Raw genomic sequence first — 18100 nt, 5'->3', positions numbered from 1 at the left:
ATTGCGTACGTTCGTTATCGGCGATACCTTTTTAAGCTGGTAGCCGGACAATTCACCGCGGGACAATTCACCGCGTGACTATTCACCGCGTGTACAATGCACCGCAGTACAATTCATCGCGGCTACAATTTATCCCAACATAATATATACGTACATACTATTAAGTCTCTTGAGTGATTATAGGTCTAATAAAACGTGTTCGCGTAAAACTCGTTTTTGCTCTAAATATCTTCGGGTTTGACGTATTATACTTAAATATTAAATTACGACTTTGATACAATTTAAATTTATGACCAATTATGGTTAATGAAGTTAATGAAATCGAATTACCGAACCTAAAAGCTAAATTTGAAAATATACAGAAAACATGTCATACTTAAATGATAATTGTGTTGGCCGTTTTGTACATTTTGTTTCAATCGTGTCCGGAACGTAAGTATACGTAATACGTCGTTAGTTTTTATTAATTAATTGTTAATTATGAATATATTATATATTAAAAGTGAACGGGGTAAAGATAAATTAACTTTTAAAGGGTACATTTATATACATGAAAAACCAGGGTTAAATAAATCAATATGGAAGTGTGAAAATTATCAAAAAATAAAATGCAAGGGACGTTTACATATAAGAAATGATTAAATAATAAAAGAACAAATTAACAATAATATTCCGGATTCGGGAAAAATTGAGGTGAATATAGCAATAAATAAATTAAAAGAAAGAGCAATCGAATGACCCGACTTGAGACCACATGCAGTTATAGGCTTAATTTGGACATCAGTAAGTTCACTTATTCAAAATACAATTTAAACGAACGATAAAAACGTTTTATACTTTTAACTGTTATGTTTTAATAAATTCTGTAGTTGACAAGTTCAGCAGCAGCGCATCTACCAAAATTGACTTCAATTAATCGGACGATTCGGAGGATAAGAAATGAGGAAGAGACTATACCACCTAACCCAAAATCACTTAGTGATTTAGTGATACCTTAAAAGTATCGGTTAACAAACGATGAACATCAATTTTTGTTGCATGATAGTGACCCAGGAGAAGACCGAATACTTTTCTTAATAGAAGATTATTTAAGAGGCATAGCCCATAATTTTCAGCTAAATGTTTAATGTAGTTTTTTTTTAATACATTTTTATAATATTTCTATAGTTTTTATATATATAATCTAATTTTTTTACGAGTCCATTTTTAATTATTTTATAAATAGTTTCGCGTGATTAATTGTAACCGCGATGAATTATTACGCGGTGAATCAGAGGCGGCTTATAAGCACTTACTACCGGGGCGGTGCCCCGGTAAAAAACATTTTATATGTACATTTTTATTAAATAAATTGAAATTTAGTAGGTATACCAGTATATTTATGAACATATTTGGAGATACATAATTAACGTTTTAGCGTTTCAGTAGTTTTAATGTGATCGAGGGAAGCCAGAACAATTTTTTCAGGGTAGCGGGGGTGATTTGAATTGTACTGCCCCGGTAAGATGTAAACGTTCAAACCGCCTCTGCGGTGAATTATCACACGGTGAATTGTCCGCGAACCTTTTAAGCTATACGATTCCGTACGATTTTACCTGATTTTTACCTACACGATTGCGTACGAAGTTTTAAGCGTTAAAGCCAATTTTCATACCGGTATTGGTGTATACCACATGCCTATACTTGTTACTAAATACTTTTTACTTGTTACTTGTTACTACTTATACTAAGTTACTAAATAGTTAATAATAGTTACTAATAGTAAATACTTTGTGTTTTATCGTTTTTATTACCTATGTTTATTGTTAATGATATCAAATATATCAGATATAACGAAATTTTGTTATTTTCGCTATATTATACGATATTTTTCGAGTTTCAGTTAAAGTAGTAGGTTATAGATATCAGGGAATCCAAATTTAAGCATTTTCAAATAATTTATTAACAATAATTTTATTAAAATAAAAACTGTCGATTTTATTTATGTATTTATTACTTTTCTTTTATTTAGTTATCCTTATTTTATTTATTTATTTTTTTTTTTTTTTATGAACTATTATAGAACTATTAGTTTATGAATTCTATATTTATATTATATATTTGTTTATATTTATTATTTATTTTTATATATATTTATTTTTTATTAGATATAATACGGTGAAATTAGTAAATTTGATAACGTTGCATACAATTTCATACGAAATGTTGTTTATTTATTTTTCTTAACCATCTTTTTATTACCCATCTACAAACGTAAGCAATCATGTTACCAAAAATGACAAACGTACACAATCGTGTTCTACCAACCATCTCGTATAATAAATTTCCCTCCACATCTTATTCTGTCTTAAGCTACTTCTCTCCAGTTTGCTCCTGAGTCTACTGCTTTGACTTCTCTCTTTCACACAGTCTTCCCGTCTGAGGTTTGGTCTGCCTAGTGGTCTTTTCTTTTTCGGTTCCTCTTTAATTACTACATTTATCATTGCGTCTTTTTTCCTCCAGGCGTGACTGGCCCACATCAATCTTTTTGCATTTTTGGAATATATATGGGAGTTCCTCATTGGTTCGAATTCTCCATTCTCCGGTTCTTGAGTTGAGACAAGGTCCATAAACTCGTCTTGGAATTTTTCTTTCAAATGTGTCCAATCTTATTTCCTCTATCTTTCTTACTGCCCATGTTTCTGACTCATATAAGATGACGGGTTGTATTAATGTCGTGTATATTTAAATTTTTAAATTTAGAATTATCGCTCTGGGTTTTAACAGAGTTCCCAAATATCAGTTGTTTGCCAATTGTATTATTTTTGATATCTCTACCTTTAACTCATTGTCCCGAGTTAACAGGACACCTAAGTATTTAAATTGCGGTACCACGTGGAAGATATGTTCATATACATTCATGTTCTCTCCATGTTGATACGTCCTATCTCTTTTGTTGAGTTTCATATATTCTCTCTTTCCGTCATTTATTATAAGATCGACTTTACTCGCAGCATTCATATGTTTCTTACAATGTACTCTGGTTATCTCAATATTGTATCCTATGTTGGCAATATGATCGGCATATGCTAGCAGGCCTATCTTCGACTGCCTTAATGTTATACCTTCTGATATGTTCATATCTCTGACAACCTTTTCCAGAACTAGGTTAAAAATGATCGGAGATAATGCGTTCAACTGCCTCAGGCCAATTTTTTACTTTGAACATGTGTTGGGGACAAACAATTAAACGGTTCATTCGATTGTTTAATGTCTTATTCTGGTAAAATCGTAATCTACGATGAATGAGTTTTATCAAGGTCGAAACGTATGGCGGAATGATTAACGCCGCGTGTCGGTACCGGGAAAGTTACCCGTTTCCACCCGATTTCCACGTTGAACGGGTTGGTCCATCTTGGACAGGTTTCCCGAGAACAACCGCGGACACGATTACCTAAACGCGAAGCGTTCGTTGTTCTGCGCTAAGAACCGAAACGTAACTATCGCCGTCGGGGGGAAGTAACGTTATACCCGATAGCGTACGCCGTCCGGGGGTCGGATCCAGTCGATATTTAAACGAAATACCGCTGGACGTTATGCAATCACCACGCAGCTTTGAGTTCGAACTATATTATTATTGGAAACCGAAAATAATAATAATAATAATAGCAACGGCGCAGTGCCCGCGTGAGTTGCGCTCGCAAAGTGATTCATATTTTATGTTGAATGTACCCGGTTTTAAATGATTGAGTGGTGTGTATGGTACAAAGTTTCTGGTGCACATATTTTCCATTTACGGTACACGCGCGCCGCATTCGACTACGACAATCCATCCTTTGCTCCGATGATTTATAATATTCGTTCGACTGGGTTTCAATACGTATTCGTCACCAAAAATTATAAATAATTATAACGCGCAACGCTCGTATACGTACGCGTTTCGCGGACAGACATTTATCTGCACTCGATTTTCCCGTCACGCACGTCCCGGGATTCAACATTTTTCTACCGAATATAATACCTCGGCGTGCGTATACAACGCACGACGTGTATCGCATTCAGTGTCTGTACGTTCACATGACCCGAGACGTATTTCTAAATAGGGCTGAGTAGATACGACCCGGGTCGAAAGGGTTAATTGTCCTAAACGTTTATCGATTCAGATATAAAAAGGAAAAACAAAACACATTTTTTTTCGAATTTGTTCGTCTATCAAATGTACAAATTTTGACTGAAGGTTATTACTGACCATCCATGTTTTCTTATAATCGTTAAAATTAGGATTGTAATATGTTGTACAACTTATACTAGCGAGGCGGTACATTTTTAGTGCTTGTACTGGTGAAAACTTTGGTCTTGTATAATTTGAGCCGAGGATGTTGTTTAAGTTTCGCAAGCCATTTAAAGGACTTCTATTGCCTATGAACAGCATTGTTGAAAAAGCTAGGCATATAATATTGATATTCAATATTTTTAGTTTAACTTACATGTACATAAGTATCATACAATTGGACTAAGTTCATCATATGTATTCGAGTAATAAACATTACTCTAATAAACATTTATTTATTTTTTTTTTTGGTTTTCAAATATTGTATTTTATTCTTTCTGAGTACAGAAAAATATGTTATCGTTGAACAATTAAGATTTTTTTCTGTGTTAAGATGTTAACTACTAAATCTGCGGATTGTCCTACACAGTTCCGTGAATAATAAATAAATCAGACCCATAAAATATGTATTTATTAACAGGTTGTGTTTGTCTCAATCGCCCATGTCTTTTTTTAATTAATTACGAAAGAGTGATTAAGAAAACTTTGAAATAATTTTTCGTCATACAATTTAAATGTGTGTTGTTGAATGTATGTCTTGGCACGGTTCAAAAGGTAAGTGACATTGGCCCACGCCTAGGAGGTTACTTAACATTTTTATACTATTGATACATTTAAAAAATATATATATTACAATTCCTAGTACCTACTTACATCACGTATAATGTAGTAAAAAATAAGATTCTATGAATTATTTTGTTTCATTTAAATTAGTAGTGGTTTAACTGTGTACAAACGTATTGATCTAATCAATTGTTAACATTACATGAACAAATAAAATGAACTCGGAATCAAGTCTATTTCAGTATTGCTTATGTAAAAGAAAATATTTGTGATAGTATTTACATGCGAGGTGCGACAAGACTTGTGTTTGCCTAGGTGCGAATAAACATTTGAGCCGGCTCACTATTCACACAGCTATAATAGTAATCTAATAAATATATATAAGTACGCGTATAAAAAAACGAGCCCAGGCGTGATTTGTGCAGTCATAACTCGTATCGTATTGTATTACGTTTAATTTCGAATTTCCGTATAAAAAGAACGGGTGAATCGTTTTTTTTTTTTTTTTACATTTTTTCATTACTATTCGTTACGGGCGTCATTTTTTAATTTTTTTTTTTTATTATTATTACTATTAATATTTATGTCATACGTCCGTCGCCGTACAGGTGTACCGCTGCTGCTGCTGCAGCGTCCGCTTATCACAACGCAATGTAATACGAAAAACAAAAATAACAAAAGTATTGTCCACGTCGTGTACAGGATTTTTACACACGTCGGGATACGGAACGGGTTACGGGACGGACACGCGCGCGAACACGTATATTCGTATTCAACCGTTATACCGATGATTCTAAAACGATAATCATAATCCCATCGCACGTCAATATCAATGACGAGGGGTCGTTGTGGTTAGTCTGTCATACGAGAATTAATTTCACTCGTACGCACCACGGACGCACGATAGCATTTTTAATAAAAGTAATAATAATAACGAAAAAAAACAAATAATCGAATAGCGATATATATTGTTGTAAAAACGAACGATAGCGTTTTTTTTGTTTTCATCGACAATTCTTGGGTCGTATTTTCGTTTTAATTAAAACACGTATAAACACATATAATAAATAATGCCCAAACCCGTTGATGGACCGCGACGTAAGCAGTAAAATCGACTTACGTAAACATTGTACACGTATTATTATCAATGCGAAGCGGTTGAAAAAAAAAAAAAAAAACAATATCGCAGTGCTGTTGTATAATACACGGCCGCCGATATAATATCCTTCGTCCTTGACTCCGGATCGTTATTATTGGTTGGCACGCCGGACGATGTAGCGTCTGCACAGGTACGCGACGAAGTACTTAAGCCACGGCCGTGTGTCTAGCGTGTATTAGAGGTTAATTAATTATTCGCGTACAAACGGCAATGCCCGTTTACATATTTTGTTCGTAAATAAACGCATAAATTTAGATATGTTTTGTATTGATCGAGTACGTAGCATCTGTACGTACGGCGATCGCAAATCGTAATGATAAATATAATGGACGCGCGCGCGCACACTTAATGTACGCCTAGTGAAAATTAATGTTAATCCTTTGCGTTTGGATTGATTACACTCATCCGTCGCGAACCGTTTACAATATATTATTCATCACTATACTTATGTGATGTGCCTACGTACGTACACGCACTCGGTGCCCACTCGGTGGAGGATCGCGTATCGTTACTGTCAGGAGCGTATTTAGACTTACTTCTAAGGGAGGGGAGGACTCACATTTTTTCTTTAATTCAGGCTCAAAATTTACAAGTAGAAAATTTGGTAATATTTTAATCAGGTGAATCCTTAATATTTGTGGTTTTTTTTTTTTTTTTTTTAATCTAAGAATCGACTTTTGTGTAGTTCTTTTTTAACACCGGTCTGTGTTTCGAAAGTTACGCTTGTGTTTTATTTGATTTTTCATTAAGTATGGACACAAAGTATCGTTATAAAATGATCCACATTAAAAAAATTTAAAATGAGTATCTCACATATGATCGATCCTTAAATTCGGATTCAGGGGAGGCGATCGCCTCCTTCGCTCTCCCATAAAATACGTCCCTGGTTACTGTTCACGCGCTTCTTTCCCAAAGATGTTTACGCAAAAGTCCGAGCAGTGTATTACTTAGGTCGTGCTGCGAAAACTTTTCTCCCGGTGCCTCCGAGCACTTGTTAATCTCGAGGTTTGTGCGTGCCACAAGTGTACCAGAACAACGATAGTGTATCGCGACGGAAATACGTCTGGGAACCACTGGGTCGTATATAGTTGTTTACACTCGTATTGCTGTGTGGTCTTTGGAAACAAACATAGTTCGGTTCTGGCGCGTTAAAGTTTTTTTTTTTTATTTATCGATAAGCCAAATTAGAATTCCTGACCCATTGAAACTAATGAAGAAAATATTTCTGTACACTAAACAAAATGTGTCGCTTTCGTATCGCAAGGAAGGTAATGATAACAATAAGCCCTCGTGATGGGACATCCCGTACACGATAAATGAATAAAAAATAAATGCTGAGCCTCTCAAGTCGATCCGTATCTGATACAACATCACGATATCCGTGAAGATCTGAAGAAAAATAAAATCAACGTTATGTTTGACCGATCATTATTTTCACGTGAAACATAAATAAACGAAAAGAATCCCCATCGAAATTAACAACCCATTTCTTCTCGCGCGACATCCGATTACCCTATTAAAATTAAGTTCAATCGAATCGGTCCGAGGTATGCGAATTCCATTAAACTCCTATATCCCCGTTGTGTGCGCACGTGTCCCGAATAGCGAGTGCCCACAATATTTGTGCGGTATTTTATTCGTTTCTCAAACGAAATAATTACTGCCCGTAAGTTTTTTTATTATTATTATATAATAATTTATTTACAAAGCGCGCATGAGGGTTGTTCGACGATTGTAGTCCAATAAAATTCAAATACAAATACGTGTACGTCTAGTACGTGTACGATAATATAACGTGTACTGGACGCGCTTACTCGTAGGACACGCGTAGGCAGTCGTGCGTACCGCATCAAGATTGTCGGCCACCACAACCGCCAACCCGTGACGCGACAATGATGCTCGCGGTAGAGGTCGGGGGTTGATGCGGTATACTTTTTACCCGGTCAAATCCTCGTACAGTACATGTTATAACAATATACACGTACCACTAATTATGTGTACAGTCGATTTTCTGGTCCATTTTTTTATAGACCGTTAAAAAAAAAAATAAAAAATAATCGTTAATTTTCATCTTTTTTTCATTTTTTTCTTTTTTTTAATTACCCCCGTTTACGGTATGTTTTCGATAGAACGCCGTTGTGCACGGTTCCTTTACAATAAAAACGGTAGTAGGACGAAAAACAAACAATATAATAAATAAATAAAAATATATAATGCCGTTCGGCTTATTATTGGACTTTTGGGTTCGGTTTAGGGTCAGCAGTATCTCGTTAAATCGTATATATGATAATAATAATGTATAGTAGTAATATACTCGTAGTGTTTATACCTCGATGGTTTTAAAATTTGTGTTTATGTCATGCAATTTCCGTATATTTATACAATGGAATGTTTAAAAACACATTGGTGGACGGTATTCACGAATACGAATTCGCCACGACATTAGTTTTATTATTTATTCATTCGGTAGATAAATTCTGCTTTTTTTTTTTTTTTTTTATTGTTTCAAGTAAAACCCAACGATACATGATTTCTACAAATTGATATTGTGATGATAATTATAGCGTTAAAAATAAAAATAATTCCATTATTAATTTATGTATATGTTTAAAAGGCTTTAATATTTGTTATTGAAAATAATTTAAGCCCATTAATATCATTGTTTACCATGCGAAACATTTTCTTTTCTCATTATGAAACAATTTTTTAATTTTTTTCATTTACTTTATATGCATAAAAATCGCAGAAACTATAAAACTAATTTTTTTTCCATTAAAAAAAATAAAATTATAACAACTTTTCGGAGAATAAAAAAAAAACTATGTTTACTGCTTTACATCTTTGTACAGGCCTGAATTAAAATAAGCGTAAAAGAATAGTTAATTGTTTCGTGTGGTAACATTTTAAAGAGGTAATTTTATGTTTTAACTTGAATTTATATTTATTTTTAGTTTTTTTCTGTAATAGCAATGATTAGGATGCAGAATAATGTATACTCAAGTCTTATGGTACCGGCCATGTACACAAAATAAAGTATTTTGCGGGAGACTCAGGTTGTAAATTTTACTTATATAATATATTAACTAATTTTACTGCATAAAAACATATTTAATAATTTTCTGTATTTCGGGGGGGGGGGGGGGAAGTTTGAACCCTTAAATCTCCCCATAGTGTACATGTCTGGTATCGGCAATGAATCTTGATATACACATTTATCTATTGACTATATTACCAATACTACCAATATTACTATACATATTTACCTACATGCAATATAAGGTTTGTTCAATATTGTTTTATCTGTTTAGCTATACATTTTTCACAGCATGATAAAAAAGCATATGCTTTCGATACTTTCGGATTTGCAAAAAGTTAGATGTATCAAATTATACACGAATACATACTAATGTTTAAAATAATTTTAGAAAGACAAATTACCATTAAAATTCATCGTTAAGTTATAAATATAAAATAAATACATTTGTTATGTAACAAAACCTTTTCTTTACGAATGTTTTAGTTAAAAAATATAATATATAAATATACTGCAGAAGAAAATGATAATATCATAGACGTTTCTATTCTGATAAGAATTGTTACTGGAAAATACAAAAAGTGTAAGAAAACGTTATGGGGAAATACTATTCATTTTTTATTTAAAAAAATATCAATCCGTTTTAAAACTCCCAACCCAACACTTATAGTGCATATTAAAATTATAAACATATTAAATAATTTGCACTTAAAACCTATATAACACATTATTAGTTGTAGAATTTATGACCACGCGCGTACAAAATACTTTATTTTAAATTAATTATGTTAGTTACCAAATGAATCATTTTAATTGTTACTTGCTTAATGTAAAAAAAACAAGAATTGTTTTCGAATTGTGTTTTAATTGCACGTCGTGGATCTGCAAAGCGTACTAGCCATAATTTTCGTTTTTTCTCATTTGACTGTCCACTTAGGTTTCATAATATCCACACATCTATAATCATAAACAATAACCATTTTTAATGCGAATTACAATTAGAAAAATTTTACAATTTTACAATTTTAAATAATTACAAAATAATAATCGCTACTAACCATATTTGCTGGTAAATATGTCAAAGTAATATCATGAGATATATATATATATATATATATTTGTGCGTTCGAATGTTTTTTAATATACAAACGATCTTACCGATTTGTACCGTTGCGCTTATTTTTAAAACCCATAACCCAAAACATGCGCATAACAATTTATAATAAATCACGATAATTATTATTCTCATCCTGTGTTCGTCTGTGTAATAACATTATTTAACGTTGCGCTGGCGAAAAATTTATGTATGAGCTATTTTCAACGCTATATACAATTATGTACGTGTGTAATATTATGTTATTGTCGCACGCGCTATTTACGTGAGTATACGCGCCTATGTGCATTACAAGCTTTTGTTAACAACGGAAAAACAAAGGCTTCCCGCACACCCGTTCATGCATGTAACTAGCTGTTGGGTGTACAATAACTAAATGGACTAGTTAATTTACATTACATTATGTACATCATACCTGTATGTATAAATTCCGTTTTATTTAATTATAACAAATTTAATTCCTATTTATTAGTGTCTTATATTATTATTTTTAAAATAAAATAAAGTGTTTTTTTTTTTTGAATAGTATACACGATTTAACATGTATCTTACCAAATAACAATCGTAAATAAAAAACACTAATACTAATATAAAATTAAACACGTACTAAAACTGTTATATAGGTTCAGAACAATTACGATTTACGTTAATTTTCAAAATGTTTGTTAATTTATACCTACTTATTGGGTTTTCATTAATAATAATATCTAATACCAATATAAACGTATAGCCTGTGTTTAAATAATGTTGAAGTACACATACTAAGTACTAGTATTTAAGATGTACTCTCAAAAAGTTAAAATTCTAAGCATAAAACAAAATTATCTGCACTGCAACGAAATCAAAAATAGAAAATAATTTCGTTTGAAAACTGACATATATAAATCAAATCCTGGTGCGTACAAAAAGCAAAGCGATATTTTTTAAATGTTTAACTGCTTGCTGTACTCTGTATTCACGCTGTATTTACGAAACCAGATCTTAGTTCTAAAGTTCAATATTTCAACTACAAAATTGTACGCTTAAAATGAATTTAAATCATCGTTAATGAAATCGATTTTCAAGAACAATCAAGAAGTTTAAAAAATAAAATGTCCATTAGTCTTATTGCGTCACTTTTGCGTATATTCAGAGTTCGTTCGATGTGTATAATTACAGACAATTCATCCGCAACGAGTGGAATCACAAGATGTCGTGATCAAAAATCGGCGGATGGTATATTGCATTTTAAAATATGTCCTACTACATTAATTCTGCTACGAGTGATGAAGTTCGACGAGCTCTTAGATATGCGCAATATACACCTATTCGTGTAGAGTTGTATAATTATCGTGTAAACGCGAGCGCTAATCGAATTTAAAACTTGACGCGAAACCTCTCATCGATAACAACGTTGCACTTTTCGCTATACACATTGTCCCGTGAGGATCTACCAATTCCGGTGGCGCAATTAAAATATATTTCGAATTAATGTTTTCCTTACGTGTTCCATTGGCCGTTATCACTAAATTATTGCGTTTTAAATCGAACAAACGTACAGAAATCACCCGAAAACACACATCAAGCAGCTGAAATAACGTCGTACATATGTCTCGAACATCGTAGGACGTATCACGGTTTTTCTCTTTCGGACGTTTCCGACAATCCGCTTCGTGGTGACGTACGGGCATAGCAATATTAATAAATAATATAACAATTCGCATACAATTTTCCTGACCGAAACCTGAGCGAAAAAACGTCAACGACCGGCACCGCGTGATAAAGGTTGGCAGGATAAGGTCAAAATATATACTATTTCTGCAAAAAAAAAAAAAAATTCAAATCTTGATTTTTAAGTGTATCCTGTTAAAGTGGTCGTATTTGAGTGATAGCCGGCCGGCCGGTCGAATTTATCGAGCAATACTCGTAGATCGTCAATGTTCGCGTGCGTTTAAGGGGTTGCAGGAGTTCAAATCCATGCATTTCGGTTATAACTAGTTTCTACTGACTTATTCACCTCTGCGGTTAGTTCTAGTTAACTAGTCAAAACCAGAATTGACTAAAGGGATAAGTGGAAAATAGTTTTGACTAGTTAAAAGTAGTTTTGACGGATTTCGGGTCTTAATTGTAACATACACATATATACGAGTATACGAGTATATTGTTATTGCGTATACAAAACGTTCCGCGTACGCCATAATATTATGTACCTCAACCGCCACGTCGCGCAATGAAAATGAAAATGAAAATGAAAATCCCGTGGTTTTCCTTTGTCCCGTCCGTTTGCGAACGAATTTCCGGATCAATTAGCTTAATTATTATTTAATTTACCTGGAAACTATACCGCGCGCGAGGAGATCAGAAATATTTTCACCGTATGGCAATGCGCGTTTTTCCATGTCAAACTCATAAAGTACGTACAACATTATGTGAATTAACAGCGCGTAATATTATACCCCCGGCGTTACTACAGGGTTAGTACATAATACGTATTGTATTGTATACAATATTGGATGCTTACGAATTGACGTAGTAAAAATAATTTTTCCCCGACTTCTATGCGTACATGTTTGCGTACTGCAAAAGTTTATCGAACTAAACATTTCCAGTAGTTGTTTCATTTTATTATTACTGTAATTATTGTTATAATTTTTTTTCATTTTTTTTTTTTCCCCCGAACAATTTTAACCACAGTAATAATTATGCTTTGTTCGATACTAATGCAGTAACTGCTGTAACAATAAATAAGTAAACTATTGTTATTGGATCATTAAGAAAATAATTCATAAATGTTTCCATTAAGAATAGTGTACGTTTCACTGTAAATCCTATAAATTAACGAGAACCAATGAACCTTACAGAGTTTTGTTTAAGTGAATTTAAATTTATTTGAAAAAAAATGTATGAAAAAAAAATGCGAGACTCCACATCCGGGGTTGATACAGAGATGGGCGAATGGAATTGTTGCATTGAACTTGTAAACTTGAAACCACCGCTTAGGAAAAATACGATTTTTAGCGAAAGAAGTCGAGTGGATCAGTTCATATTTCAATATATCATTAAGAACCAATTACTTAATAAGGTAGTCTTAAATTTTAATATTTTATCTTTTGCAAGGAAACCATCTAAAATTTGAGAAAATAAAAATGTCAAGTACCTGTAAACAACATACACTTAACTAAAATATTTTAAAACTATGAAATGTGGGGTAGAACACGATTGCTGACAAATTTACTAATTTCACCGTATTATATCTGATGGAAAATAAATATATATATATATATATATATATATATGTATTCTATATTTATATTATATGTAATATAAATATAGAATACATATGCTAACAGTTCTATAATAGTTCATAAAAAAATTAATAATAAATAAAATGAGGATAACTAAATAAAAGTAATTAATAAATAAATAAAATCGATAGTTATTATTTGAATGAAATTATTGTTAATAAATCATTTAGAAATGCTTAAATTTGGATTCCCTGACATCTACAAATTACTACTACTTTTACTGAAACTCAGAAAGTACCGTATAATATAATTATGTAATATTTGATATATTTGATGTCATTAACAATAAACATAGGTAATAAAAGCAATAATTCACCTAGTATTTATTAACTTTTTTAAGTTCTCTCGTATAGCCATGTGGTATACACCAATACCGGTATGAAAATTGACATCAACGTTTAAAACTTCGTACGCAATTGTGTAATTAAAAATCAGGTAAAATCGTAAGGAATTGTGTAGCTTAAAAGGTATCGCCAATAACGAACGTACGCAATCGTGTTTTATCCGAAATGTCTTCAACTAAATACCTAAAACGCTTATAAGTCATTTTTGTGGTATGAACACTAAGACTCAATTCGAAAATTGATGAAATTACCCTTTCAGAGTACCAAATAAATACCAAACATTTTCTACCAAAACTATCTCATGTTTTAATCGGAACAAACCTTCGTGTCGAAATCAATATACAGACATGAAAAAAATGATGCGTGACAATATGTGATTATAATAATTATACTAATAATTATTAGTGGTGAGAATTTGGATCTCGGTGGATAATTTAAGTTTTTGTCATTTTTCTCCGTTTTCTCAATTATTCGAAAAACTGTTGAGACTTTTTTAAAATAACTCTTCAACAATATCAACTTGAACCAATTACTTATCTACTAGATCAGAGCACTACTTCTGGTCGAAAATGTGTACATAAGAAAACACATTAAGGAAAAACGAATTATTACCTTGTTTCATTCAGTGTCAAAATGTCAATAACATTTCCAAACGATCAATTTTTACGGTTCTTTAATGTCTAATCTATCTGATTCAGCAAAAAGTGTTATATCATAATACCTATGTAATGACTTGTTCGGTTTCTACGAATTTTTTTTTCTATAATCTTAACTCGACTAGTATGATAAGAACATTGTATTCACTCCATTTAATTTGCAATTTGATGTTATCAGCGAACACGCTAAAAAATACATAGGAATTATTCGTGTGTGCTGCCGGTGTAAAATCTAATTTATCTTCTTCTTCAACACTATTCAAGTGGAACGTTAATATTTTAGGCGGCACATTATTTCAATAATCACACAACTAATGTATGTACATTTCTTCGTGTACCTACTCATATCGAATCATAGGATAAGATTATAATTAAAATCAACTATCGTATTTTCTATACGATACGTAATAAATTTAGCATCGAAAAGGTGATTTAAGCTCACCATTTTCAGTAATTACCTATTTTAACCTATGAGATTTCTAATTTTTTGCAAAATGTATCGGGTATGTTTGAAACAAACAGGAAAATCAATTCCACCGTAAATGCTAAATACAAAATATATACGTAGTTGAAAACTAAAACTACGAATAATACCGCCGACTAATCCTGGCGCGGGTTTCGGACGGAGCACGCAAAAATCAAACACATGTCTCACGAATGGAGCTTATAATGCAGACAGTCTAGAATTAGACGGCGAACACGGTTATACGGTTTTCAGAGTACAACACGTCACATGAAATTTAGATTTAGATAAGCACATTCAGACAACAGTCGTTAACACGTGTATACTTCGCTCCTTGACTATTGCAACATAAAATGCTTGTTATTGTCTTGTATACACTGATATATTTTTTAAACTTACTGTAGTAAGTTACGTACTGAAGTTTTCAAACCTATAAACTAACGTTTAAAGGTCTAGATGTATTTTTTCTTTTTTTTTTTCTTTTATTCACTAGAAATAACCAGGCTTTTGTACATAACATCGTTTTTTGGCTATATTTTTTATTATTAATACTTGCCAATAAGGGAAATTTTAATGAATATAAAAAACCCAGTTTCCTAGAAAGTTGCAGTAATCCCTAAGGAGCTCGCAACTTTTTTCGTTACATTTTTATATTCCTCGTACATTTATTTATGAAAGTAATGTTGTAATTTGGTTACGTATTCAATGATTTTTTTTTCTTCATAAACATACATGTATACGATATATTATTGACAATTCATACATTTACGATGATGAAAAATAACATTATTAATACATACACGGTATAAATAGTTTTCATTCAAGTATGCGCCTACCGGGTGTTACATTCAAAACAAATTTCACTCAGACAATTCGAAAAAAAATACATTTCATGTTTTGACGTAGATCGTGGATCGCAATATTATTTATTTAGTCGTATCAATAATTTTAATTTGTAAACCTATGTGTGAAAAACGTATAACGTTAACGACCTCTACGACGACTTGATCATAATGTAGCTAAACCCGTCGACGTTTAACTTCGACATTTTTATCAAAAATATAATTTATACATTATTATTTTAATCGTATTACTAATTCACTTCATCGTGAAAACACATATAATTTCATTTCCTCGATATTTTATTTCGGAAAACGGCTCTTCTGCGTCGACGTAGTGTGGTGTGCACTTACTATTTACCGTAAACAGAAGGATCAATATTATTACTAGGTATTTGCTCTGTTACTTAACGATTTTATTTATATTTTTCTCTTTTCTTTCGAATCGTTCACGTTTTATTGTATTATTTATATTACAATTAATATTATTATAAAATTGCAGTACTCATTGCCACACAATGCGTCTACACCCATTTATGCAAAAAATATTATTATTATATATGCGGCAATGTGGATATGTTGCTTTTTATTTTCCCATAAAATCACAGCCAAACAATAATGCGTGTACCACGGCCTGACTGAAAACCCACCTCTTTAACATAATGTATATTTATGTGTCATTAAATCATGAGGCGATTTCTGCAGATAGTTGCCATAAATTAGATGGTTTGTCGAACCGATTCGAGTAATTTGTTTTCTATATTCAAATACACGGTATGCAAATGAGTCATCTAACAAGAAAAGTTTCAAAAAATGATAGATTAAATAGATTGAAGCTCTCATCTGGAAGAATATATTTTTTCACTTTTTGGTTACCTAGGAAAAAATGTTCTCTGTTTATTATGTTGATTTTAACAATTACCAACTAAGGTACATGTAAATTAATATGGTAAAAATAAGTAAAAATAAATCTCATTAAATATACGATGGTTGTGCGGTTCTTTCAACTTTTTTTATTTTTACATTGCAATAACAATTGTTTTTATTTAAAATAGTCGTTTTCCCATCTCCACCCTATCTTACTTTCAAGGCTACTCTTCCCCATGTACAATCTTTTTTCTAAATTCTCGTTATCCTACTGTCATCTGTCTCATTATCCTTTTTTTTTATGTTGGCTTCCTTATTAAATGAAAAAAAAAATAATAATAATAAAATTATTGTACATAATGTGTAACCTAAAGTATATATACATATATTCTAACTGTGATTCTGTCATATCGGAATATACATACAATAAAAAAATAATAATAAAAATAAAAATCCAAAACATTAAAGTTATCTCCTAGATGAAACCGGGTAATTCAGCAAATATATTATAATATACTTACATTATTCATCGCGTAAATGCAACTCCTACATACGATTGTTGATTACATAGAGCTATCGTTACTGCCGTTGTTTTTGTTTTGATACCGCAAGAAATATCTTTGATAAAATTGACAAACTTGGGCCTAGAAAAATATATCACAATATCGGTTAAACGTTTGCGCCTCTTACAGACGTTTGCGGTGTGTTTACTACGAGTATACGTCGACTATATAATGTAAGGACGTGATATTATGAACAGTATATACTATACAAACATAACATACTTTATCATTGTTGTTCCTAGTAAAATTTCTTTAAACACTAACCAAAAACGCAACACTCCCATACACATAAGCTGCATATTACAGGGTTAAATAAAGCTAAATAAGTCGTCCTTGTACACTGTGTACACCCAAACCTATTCAATTGTAACGCCACACCATATCCCATTGAAATCAACAGGAGAATATTTGAGAAAAAATAAACCAGACGTTTCATCGGTTTATATCTGTGGTGTTCGGACCTTTTTTTAAAAAATTCCCAATGCGTTTTTCCATTCAAATAGTTCTTGACCATTCAAAATCCGTACCCGAATGCAAATTAAATCAATTATTTAGATGCTTATCTTATACAGTTCATATTTAAAATTACTGAAAAAAATCTTCGGTAAAGCATTGATCGTTTTTCATTGAGGTTTACATTTTTAATTTATTCTTTTGGTGTAATCATTTTTTTCGATTAGTTGAAAGACGTAATAATTTTCGCAACTCTTTGTTGAAAACTAGACATGTATTGCAGATATATTAATATATAAGAAACGTTCAGAATGATCTTGTTCTTTTTTTTTTTTTTTTTTTTTTTTTTTTTTAATTGATAAACATTTATTGAAGAATGAAAAGCCGCCAACTTAATGATAACGTACGAAAAATGAAATTCGTAAAAATAATTTCTTTACGTATTTGTCAA

Source organism: Sipha flava, unplaced genomic scaffold, assembly GCF_003268045.1.
Source record: "Sipha flava isolate LNK unplaced genomic scaffold, YSA_version1 163_pilon_pilon, whole genome shotgun sequence".
NCBI classification, from domain to species: Eukaryota; Metazoa; Arthropoda; class Insecta; order Hemiptera; family Aphididae; genus Sipha; species Sipha flava.
The sequence above is the reverse complement of the archived record's forward strand: the minus strand, read 5'-3'. Positions refer to the sequence as shown.